Genomic DNA, 12,035 nt, shown 5'->3' with positions numbered 1-12,035 from the left:
AGAGGAATCCGAGTCCTTGCTTGAAGAACTACATAAGGGGATTTGTGGAAGTCACACAGGGGGAAGGTCCCTAGCACACAAGGCACTCACCCAAGGGAACTGGTAGCCGAACATGCAGAGGTAGGCCCAAGAATATGTAAGGAAGTGTAATCAATGCCAAAGATTAGCCCCAAATATCCACCAGCCAAGGGGAGTCCTTAACCCACTCTCCAGTCCTTGGCCGTTCGCTCAATGGGGCCTTGATATTGTCGGCCCTTTCCCGAAAGCAACAGGGAATAAGCGCTACTTAATAGTCGACACTGATTATTTCACCAAATGGGTAGAAGCAGAACCTTTGGCCAATATCAGGGACGTGGATGCAAAGAAGTTTGTTTGGAAGAACATCATTACGCGCTTTGGAACCTCTCACACCCTTATCTCGGACAATGACCTTCAATTTGATAGGAAGACCTTCAGGAAGTACTGTTGCGACTTCGGGATCACAAACCGATATTCCACTCCTGCCTACCCCTAAGGAAATTGGTAAGCCGAGGCTATGAACAAGGTCATAGTGAACGGGCTGAAGAAGAGGCTGGATGATGTGAAGGGAAGATGGGTGGAAAAGCTACCGCACGTCCTATGGACCTACCGAACTACGCCACGACGGTCGACAGGAGAAATCCCTTTTTCAATGACTTACGGGGCTGAAGCCGTGCTCCCCCTTGAAGCCAGCTTCCCCACGTTGAAATCCAGCACCTTTGCCCTAAGAAGTAATGACGAGTTACTAGGGAGAAGTCTAGACCTAGCCGAGGAGAAAATAGAAAAAGCCATGATCCAAATGGCCTATTACCACCAAAAGTTAAAACAGGGATACGATATTAATGTAAGGCTGCGACCCCTAGGGCTAGGCGACCTCATGATGAGAAAAATTTTTGGCAGTGCTAAGAACCCTTCCTGGGGCAAGCTGGGACCCAACTGGGAAGGACCATACCGCATCACCTCTGTGGCAGGAATAGGAGCATATTATTTGGAGGACCTAGGCGAGAAAACTGTACCTCGCCTATGGAATGTAAACAATCTAAGAAGATATTATTATTAATGAAAATAGATATGCCTTTGTTTTGTCTCGAGATCGTCGCGTGTTCATTGGCCCACTTCCATCTATCCAAGTTTTAAACAAAGCCTAAGTCCTGCATAACTCCTCGGACCACAGACTTAGAGGAAATTAATAACTTAGGACATCTATTCGAGTGTTAAATAGACCTAAGTCCTGCATGGCTCCTCAGACCACAGACTTAGGGGAAATTAACAACTTAAGGCATCTATCCAAGTTTAAAACAGAACCTAAGTCCTGCATGGCTCCTCGGACCACAGACTTAGGGGAAATTAATAACTTAGGACATCTATCCAAGATTTAAACAGAACCTAAGTCCTGCATGGCTCCTCGGACCACAGACTTAGGGGAAATTAATAACTTAGGACATCTATTTGAGTGTTAAACAGAACTTAAATCCTGCATGGCTCCTCAGACCACAGACTTAGGAGAAATTAACAACTTAAGGCATCTATCCAAGTTTTAAACAGAACCTAAGTCCTGCATGGCTCCTCGAACCACAGACTTAGGGAAAATTAATAACTTAGGACATCTATTCAAGTGTTAAACAGGACCTAAGTCCTACATAGCTTCTCGGACCATAGACTTGGGGGAAATTAACAACATAAGGCATCTATCCAAGTTTTAAACAGAACCTAAGTCCTTCATGGCTCCTCGGACCATAGACTTAGGGGAAATTAATAACTTAGGACATCTATTCGAGTGTTAAACAGAACCTAAGTCCTGCATAGCTCCTCAGACCACTGACTCGGGGGAAATTAACAACATAAGGCATTTGTCCAAGTTTTAAACAGAACCTAAGTCCTGTATGGCCCCTCGGACCACAGACTTAGGGGAAATTAATAACTTAAGGCATATATTCGAGTGTTAAACAGAACCTAAGTCCTGCATGGCTCCTTGGACCACAGACTTAGGGGAAATTAATAACTTAGGACATCTATTCGAGTGTTAAACGGAACCTAAGTCCTGCGTGGCTTCTCGGACCACAGACTTAGGGAAAATTAACAACTCAGGACTCCTGTACAATTTTAAGGTACGTTCATAGTCTTGTATAATAGCATCTATTGTTCTAAGTTCGTTGCACGGCACCGCCCCTTCTCATTTGTTTATAACGGTAGGATTATTGCAAACATCAACTAGAGGAACAGTAGCATTAACTTTGAACAAAATAATGTAATTTTATCAACATCAGTCATAAAGATAAAAGAGAAATGGGAGAAAGAGCATTCTATATTAATAGGCCAAGAATAATACAAAGGGAAGTCTTTGCAAAAGAACAAAATGTAAGACAATTCCCATTTAAAAATATATATATATATATATATATTTAGTAATAAAAACCCTAGGAGCTAAGCCTCGGCAGGGGGATTCTCTTTTTGCTCTGGCTGAGGAGGGGGAACGTCCTTAGCTTGGGAATCTGCCCCAAGATCCTCGGTGACTGACTCCTTAGCAGGATTCTTGGCCTAAGAGGAGGTTCTTTTGCCCTTGCACTTGCCCTTGTTCTTCTCCATTTCCTCATCCTCGGCCTGGATGGCTACTTGACCAGAGCCCCTAGCAATGTCAACTAGGGGGATGGCATCAGGGACAACCGTAGCCTGCTCAGAAGCTTTAGTAGCATTGTCAAGGTTCTCTCGGATCTCAGGAGGGAAAAAGACCTTCTCAGGCAACCTCAAGGCCGAGTCTGCAGGGATCCCTGCAGCATTAAGAGCGTGAGCCCATGAAATACTGCAGTAATTCCTGCATACCTCTGGTAGCTTCTCGGAAAGCCTGGCTTCAGTCTCCTCCGCCCCAAGCTGATAAGAAGCCTTCTTTTCAACCTCGGCTGCTTCCCTAACTAGCTGAGCCTCTTCCTTGGCCAGTCGGGCCTCCTCTTTGGCTTTCTGTAACGTGGCCGTAAGATCCAACACTGTTTTCTTTTCAGTGGCAAGGTTGGTCTCGGTCACGAACAGTTTTTGGCGCTGGTCTTCAGCTTGAGTTTCAGCATTCTTCAATCCGGCCTCAGCGCTCCTGCGGCCCTTCTCAGCCTCTTTGAACTTCTCAGAAAGTTCATGATTCTCCTGCTTGAGAGACCCTAAAGTCTTCTCCACCTCGGCATGAGAGAGAGCCTCAACGTCAGCCAACTTGTGGTTGTTGCGGCAATACTCCTCGGCCACGAACACTTGCTGAGTAATCTACCCAGAAAACAACAAAATGATATGTTAGAATGTGATGGGGTCTAATGACTTTATCAAAGATAAGATGAATCGTTTTACCATTGCAAGGTCCCTCTTCAGGGATAGAAAGAGCTCAGGCTGCGAAAATCGCCTGTAAGCCTCCATGTCCCGGGGAAGGAGCACCGGCTGCTCTAGGGCCTCAGCTATATACCCCGCTCGGCTCAAATTGTACTCTCGGACCAAGGCGGTATATGGAATGAAAACTCCATCTACCTCGAGTTTTGGGCTCCAAGTACACGGATTAACATTCACTTCAGCCCGGTCCACATCTTCCCAGCTCTCTACAGATGGAGCCTTTTTGTCCCTCTGTTCTTAGGTTGTCTTTTACTGTTTACCTTGGCGAGGGCCCACCTCGCCTTCCTCAAGGAACTCGACCGGCCTTTTCTTCTTCAGGTCCTGGTTAACTTTTAAACCAAGGTCGGCAGGGGTTTGTGGAGCAACTGGAGGATGGATAGGTGCCTGGGACTTAAAGGGCACTTTTGATGATTGCCCTTTGCCTCGGGAGGACATCAGCTCTCGAAGGCTCTTTCCCTTGTTGGAGGTCATATTGTCCACCTCCTTGTCGGAAGAGTCGTCCGAGCAGGCAATAACAAGTGGCACACCGACCACCAAATTTCTGTCCTGTTCCCCCTCAAGATCTGAAAGCTCGATCAGAGGAGCTTTTGGAATATCCTCCTCGAAGTAAAACTCGTCCATCTCCTCCTCAAGAGAAAGACGAGATGATTCAGCCTCTTCTTCAGACTGTGCTGCAACTTCGGGATTGTCCTGTGGGGGTAGTTGCGCAGCTGGTGGAGGATTTTGAACTGCAGGTAAAACAACCGGCCTGAGATCATCTCTAGCTAAAAACCTTGGCTTTGACACGTCGATCCTAGCCAACCTTGGACTACTGGCTCTTATGGATTGGCCGATATCTTGAAAGGTGCGAGACAAAGGTTCATAACCTAAAACCAAGTGAGCCGTTCGCAATTGTCCGTCCTCGTTGACGTAGATCTCTGACCTTAAAAGGTAGTTTAAGGCCTGAACGTTCACGTGGCTGAGTCGAGGGGCGACATGTGCTCTATCTGCAAAATAGCCGAGAAGGAAATTTTGGTTAGGTTACAAAGTTTTGAATTTCCGACCAAAAGACAGTAAAACTACAGGGCTAAACCCCCCTCTTTCCCAGAGGATTAATTCTAAAAACACCGTACCTGGATCTCCTGCCCAAGTTGGACAATGAAAATCGTCGCTCCATTTTCCTGAGACAATAAGATAGTCATCTTTCATACCCTTATTGGATTTAGGAAGACAGGAGATCAACCTAACGATCTCGAACCGAGATTTAAGATAGTATCCCGCCTTGTCGAGATGGTGGCATTCGTACATATGAACCATGTCCTGCCATGTAAGGCCTAGACCCATCCGCTCGTTTAGGACATCTACGCTGCCTAAGACCCTAAACATGTTGGGAGCGCACTAATGCGGTGTCAACCTATGGTTAAACAAGTAGTCCCGAGTAATCCTACGCATGGGAAGTACCATTCCTCCTTCTACAAAAGCGATCATGGGAATGATGACTTGACCCACGTCCCTATCAGTTAGCACTCCTTCCGAAGGATAGTACTGCAAAACCACCCCCTGTGGGATGCGATATTTTGTCCTAAAGGCCTCCATGGCAGCCGGAGTATCTACCAGATACTTGAATCTACCTATCTAGTCAAACCGTTTGGCCGAGAAGGAAGGTCAAGGTGAAAATCGAGGGCCGAGATGAAAATTGAGGCTACAAGGAGGAAGTAGAACTTACGAGTGTCCTTACGACAATCTCTGAAACACATAGAAATCTCTTCAGGGAAGGACGCCTCGCAGAAATAGCTACAGAAATTCGAAGGTCGGGAGTGTTTGTGGATGTCTGGGTGCTAGAGTTCTCTGGAGTTCTTTGGACTTCTTATATGCTAGTAAACAAAAAGAAAAAAGAAAAGAAAAAAAAAAAAAAAAAAGTCTCCTTAAGGCTTTATATAGCAAAGGGAAAGAAAGATATCGCTCCCGCTCAAAATTCTGGAAAGAACGTCAGCCGTTAGATCTGCGCCCCATCGTCAGATAAGGGAGACATAAAGCCGCCTGGAGTAAATAGCCGCGCCTCGTGAATTATAGCACGTCAAAAGCAATTGCCCCCACACGTGTGAACTAGAAATTAATTGATGATTATCCCTTGAAAAGTCAAAACCCCGCTTTTCTCCTCGAAAGGAGATAAAAATCGGAGTTTTGAGGTGCTATTGTAGGGACTATGGCCCAAAATAACAGGTTGGGCCCTGGGCCTATCCGAGGACACCAGCCCATCTGAGGAGTCAGCATGACTCAAGTAATCCGTATTCAAACATCACTGGGGCAAAGAAAACATGTCCGAGGAGGAATTTCTCCTTGGATACTGAAAATCCGGAGTAAAGGTACATCCAAGCCACTAAATCCCATCTTCTAAATACGTGAAAAGGAAGGAAACCCGAAATATCTCAGCAAAGGCTGCCACCACCACATTAAATGTATTACAACTACTCTCCTGGCCACATTAATGTGGAGAAGACTCCTGAACAATGCTACCTTGACTACCGCAACTCACAAGGAACTAAGAGAGGTACCTGATGGGACAGGTGCTCAAGTGGGGGTTTAGATGATCAACAAGTGTAAAACCTAGATGATAGGAAAAGGCCTATATAATGTGTAGAAGTCCCCATAAAAAAAGAAAGAGAGGGAAAAAGGAAGAAAAGGAGAGGAAGATACGGTAGCATGCAAAGGAATCCTATTGTACTAATCTGATCCATAAATCAAGTTTTAGCCCTATCATTCCAGGAGATCTTTCAAGATAATGGCATTTGCTCTTGTTCGTGTGTTCCCTTACTCCATGTAACATTCTGTTTAACTTACTTAAACTAAGTTCTTTAATCCATACTCTACAAGAATTCATTGTGTTGGGCTTTTTGGACCAAGACTTGTAACAGTAAGAGTTTGGTTACTAAATTGTGCCCCTACAAAACTCATATTAAATTTCTTGAAATTTTTAATAATTGAATCATAATTGAAGTAATATGATAATTTTTTTTAATACTCTGTAATAGAGTTTAATCATATAATTAGGGGTGTTCGTGGTACGATTTTAGGTCATTTTTAGTACCTCACTTTGCAGTGCAATTTAGCAAAAACTATAATCGCATCGCACCTCATTATTGCGGTCACATGTGCGATGCAGTGCTGTTTAAAGTTTAGCCAAACCATAACCACACCGCACCTTTTTTTTTGCGGTCATATGTACAGTGCGATGTATAAGATACGGTTTGAAACCGATATATTTTTCTAATTTTGGGCTTTTCCTGCCTAGCCCAAAACTAATTTTTCCTTTTGTTTTGAGCCAAATTTTAAACTATTGAACTAGTTTTTCTTTATTTTAGACTGGCCTTCCTAATCAACACTTGCTAAGGTTATTAAATTTTTTTTTTTTTTTTGGGAAAACTAGGGTTATTAAACTATTAATAGTATATTTAATATTAAAAATAAATAAATATATTAATATATAGAGAGTGTGCCTTGCAATGTAATTTGTGCGATTTTCTTATTATAAAACCACAAACTGCACTACACCATGCGATACGGTGCATCTTTACTTGGGATACAGGGCGATGCGATTATGCTATTTTGTGGATAGTTTTAGTGCAGTTTTTGCAGTTTGATGAACAACCCTACATATAATACATGATATAATATAATGCCAAATGTGATAGTTAAGAACTCTTGAATAATCTAATCTCTAACCTTTTTTCCCTACTCTAATCTAATCTATAACTAATAGTACTTAAATAGATTGGTTTCCAATCACCATTTGCAATAATTAAAAATAAATTATTTGGTAATATAATTGTAGCTATAGTAGAATTTTAAATTTATTATAGTTTAGATAATATTTTAGTCTTTATCCAAAATAAAATATCTTAACAATTAGTGAGCCAATTGCTAATTAGGTAATATAATTCCATTTAGAGAACTATTTTAATAACTAATGAAATGTAGCCACTTGTCGCATAGAAAAAGTAGCTGCTTGGTGCAATAATTGCTTATAGGACCTAAATTTATTATATAGTATATGAAAATTAAAACTAAGATTGGGTTGTGTAAATTTCCAAATAAGTTTACAAGATAACAAATTATTATTTGCAATTTATTGCTAATATAAGGTCCATCTCATAATAAAAATTATATATATATATATATTTATTTATTTATTTTCAATATAAGGTTAATGGATCTCATTTTGAAAACTTCATGGACCAAAATTTTTCTATATAATTAACATTGTTTCAACTATAATTAGTAATTAATAATTAGCATAGGTTTATGAAAAGATGAAAAGTTTTGGTCTTAGTGTTTTACCGTATATGGAGAGAGAACAAGTTACAAGTTAATCAAATAACTTATTAACAACCACTGCGCACCCCTCAGCGCGATAGTCACTCCACAAGGTATAAGTGCTTATGGGGTGTGGGGGAGGAATAAAGGCCGAGGTTCAAGTATTCAAGAGGAAGTTTCACACACATATAGACTTAGATTAGGTTAGAGTAAAATTTCTATCTTGTATAAAAAAAAATTAAAAAAAAATTATGAACAAACTCAAGCTTGTTGATAACCACCCAGCATGTATGAATCCCAAGGACGAGAGCGAGAGAAAGAGAGAGAGGTAGTGGCGGAGCCACATTGGGACCCAAGGGGGCCTTGGCCCCCCCTAAAATATCTGAAAAAATGAGTGTATATATATAGTAGAGTAATTTTAATAAAGAAATGCTATATTCACAATATTTTTATAATAAATCTTAAATGACAAGTTATTATTGGTTGTTACATGTGCGCAAAAAAGTTATTTAGTTGTGGATTAAAATTAAAACTAATAATAACTTACCACTTAAGATTTATTAAGAAATTGTTGTAAAAATATTGTAGAAGTAGCACTTAAGTAATTTTCCTCCACTACATAACCATGTGTGTGGTTAAAATACTTCCTGCAAAAGCAGTTGTGTAGCTGTGTAGGCTACTCTCACTTTCTCATATTTTTATTTGTTCTTAAAAGCAGTTGTGTAGCTGTGTAGGCTACTCTCACTTTCTCATATTTTTATTTGTTCTTAAAATATTAAAATAATCAATGTATCGTGACATCATAAATGTATATGATTAAAATATATTATTTTTATCATTTTATTTATATATAAAATAATATAACATGTATTTGGTTGTAGTTATAGCTATTTTTTTTATATTGAAATTTGAATGATTGTTTGTCTCTTATTTAAAAATCTTTAAATTATTAGTATTTTTTTAAAATTTTAGTCATTATATTTAATGGGTGATAATTTAATTTGAAAAATCTAGGTTCATGGACAAGTTTAGGAGTTGGTAATTCAGAAATAATACACTTTTGGGTTTTGATTATTAAATTGTATGTACATTACTGTTAATATGGATATAATTAATATATACACAAAAATAATTAATTATCTAATTTTATGTTTGGCCCCCCAAATATAAATTCCTGGCTCCGCCACGGAGAGAGGGCCACTAGGAATGATCATGTAGTGCGTATGAACCCCAGTACTACGTTAGAAAGAATGTGAATGAGAAGTTAGGATGTTAAGATTCTAATTTTAGGCACAAAGGTCAAAAGAAGTAAGTAGAATTGTAGAAACAGAAGCTATTTGCAAAATCTGGCTCTTGGTAGAGTAAACAAAAGCCGCAAACAAAATAAAAACAATAAAGTCTAGCCAAAAATAAAATTTCAAAAAAATTTCACAACCTTTTTGTTTACAATTTGTTAGCATAATTTATTGCGATTGATGCACACAAAAAGTGTCATTAATGGACTCAATTAAAATTGATGTTATTTCAGTCACAATAAATCATGTAAACAACTATGAAAAAAGTTGTAAAAAATATAATATTCTTAGCATAAGCCAAAGAAAAATACTCTTTTAAAAAAAAAAAAAATTAAGTAATTAAGCAAGAGGAGAATAGAAGATAAAAACCTTTATTTAGTGTGAATTTCAAACCCACCTCCAGTACATTTGTCTCTTCTAGTGTCTTGAAAGTGTTAAGTTTGATTTTATGTAGACTAATTGATGGGGTAAGAAATCGCGGAACATTGGGCCTGACGGATTCGGACTCATGGGCCAATATTAAGCGTGGGCCGAGGACTTAGCGTCACTTAAAATACTTGGTGGACACGTTTGGAATCCGAGGGAACCCTAGGAAAATCAGGATGTTCACACAAAAGAGAATTCTAGAAGATCCGCCTTAGTGAAAAACCCACTCTACAAGGAAATACTTGTCCATCACGCTTAGGATTGTTAGAGGAAGAGTCCCATAAGGAAAAGACTTCTAGTCCAAGGAAGGGAAGCCGATTTTCTTCTGCTATAAAAACTTCAATACCCTCGCAAATCGAGGTACGCATAATTTACCCTCTCTAGCTCTCTAGAGTTGTGAGAATAATTCTAACTTGACCTTCGGAGAGTGTTTGGCCGGCACCACACCGGTGCTCTCTAAGGTTTTCTTTCGATTGTTTTTGTTGTGCAAGTTCGCTTTGAGTCGCGAGTGCTGTGTGACCTATTGGTGATATTTTCGGCATCATCAGTTGGCGCCGTCTGTGGGAAACGTAGCACATTATCGCTTCCAAGACAAAAGAGTTACATGGTACTCACTCGCTCAATGGCGACCACTAACGACGTTCAAGAAAAAGAAGCTCCTACGACTGCTCTTGAGAGACAGGTCAGGACGCTCGCCACAGCCGTGGAGCGCCTCACCAAACAAAACCACGACCTAGAAGAGCAGCTAAACCAGAAAAATGCGGCGACCAATAACCAAGGAGCGGATCAAGAAGGGACCAGCGCTGAAAGGAGGAATCATGAAGGACCACAGGAGAGCAATGCCCCGAGCAGACCAGTGCGACGGGACACTAGCATTCCTTCTCTGGCAGATACGGCTCCACCACCCATCATCGCGGAGATGCAGGCGATGAAGGAACAGATGGAAGTGATGATGAACGCTCTCAAGGGACGAGTGTCCAGTGATCTTGACGACCTTGTCAACCGGACTGACTCGTCATTTACGACAACCGTCAACTCCTTCCCCCTACCAAGCAAGTTCTGCATGCCAAATATGGATAGTTATGACGGGGTCAAAGACCCTCTAGATCACCTAGAGACCTTCAAGACCCTGATGCACCTTCAGGGAGTGGCAGACGCGATTATGCGCAGGGCCTTTCCTACAACCCTAAAGGGCGCAGCAAGGATTTGGTTCAGCCAGCTAGCGCCCAACTCCATCAGTACCTTCAAGGAGCTAAGCGCTCAATTTACTACGCACTTCATTGGAGGACATCGGTATAAGAAGTCCACAGCTTGTTTAATGAATATCAAGCAGCGAAAGGAGGAGACATTAAGGGCCTACATATCACGCTTCAATAAAGAGGCGCTCTCGATCGACGAAGCCGACGACAAGATACTAGTAGCAGCATTCACGAATGGGCTGAAAGGGGGTAAGTTTTTGTTCTCCCTATACAAAAACGACCCAAAGACCATGTCAGAGGTGTTTTACAGGGCCACCAAATATATGAATGCTAAAGACGCGCTATTAGCCCGAGAAGATAGGCCCAAGAAAAGAGACCGACAAGAAGACCCCCGACAGGACTAGAGGCGGAAGAAAGGCAGGATGGGAGACCGAAGGGAGGAGAGACGCCCTAAACCCATGGGCGAAAGGTTCACAAGTTTCACCCCGTTAACCACCCCGATAGACCAAGTCCTAATGCAAATTAAGGACGAAGGGGCCCTGACGTTTCCGGGAAAGCTGAAGAGTGATCCCAACAAACGATCCAGGGATAAATATTGCCGCTTCCACCGTGACCATGGTCACGACACAGCCGATTGCTACGACTTGAAGCAGCAAATTGAAGCCCTTATCCGACAAGGAAAGCTGCAAAAGTTTGTCAGCAAGGAGAGAACGGATCCACCCCCGCAAGAACAACACCCTCGGCGAGAGAACGAGCGACCAAGACCTCCCATAGGGGACATAAGGATGATAATTGGAGGAACAGTTGCAGCCGGGTCTTCAAAAAAGGCCCGCAAAACGTACCTCCGGATGGTGCAGAGCGTCCAGCTGACAGGCACCGTGCCGAAGATAGCAAGGAGAGAAGGCCCCATTATCGGGTTCTCAGAAGAAGATGCACGACGCCTACACCATCCACACGATGATGCCTTCGTCGTCAGCATGCGGGAAGGAGACTACAACATGCACCGGGTGTTGATCGACAACGGCAGCTCAGCCGATATCTTGTACTATCTGGCGTTCCAGCAAATGAGGATTGACAAGGAGCGATTGATACCGACGAACGCCCCGCTCGTTGGTTTCGGAGGGAGCCGGGTATTCCCTTTGGGCGCGGTCACGTTATCAGTAACGGTAGGCGATTACCCCCAGCAAATCACCAGGGACGTAACCTTCCTGGTGGTCGACTGCTCGTCCGCTTACAACGCTATCCTCGGACGACCCACGCTCAACTCGTGGAAGGCGGTGACATCGACTTACCACCTGATGATCAAGTTTCCTACGGATTATGGAGCAGGAGAGCTCCGCGGAAGTCAAATGGCCGCACGGGAATGTTACGTGGCTATGATGGAGATGGAAGACCAAATCCAAGCCTTGAACATAGAAGAGCACCGAACGGTGGCAGAACC

The sequence above is a fragment of the Quercus robur genome, chromosome 11 (assembly GCF_932294415.1).
Source record: "Quercus robur chromosome 11, dhQueRobu3.1, whole genome shotgun sequence".
In the NCBI taxonomy this organism is placed as follows: Eukaryota; Viridiplantae; Streptophyta; class Magnoliopsida; order Fagales; family Fagaceae; genus Quercus; species Quercus robur.
The sequence above is the reverse complement of the archived record's forward strand: the minus strand, read 5'-3'. Positions refer to the sequence as shown.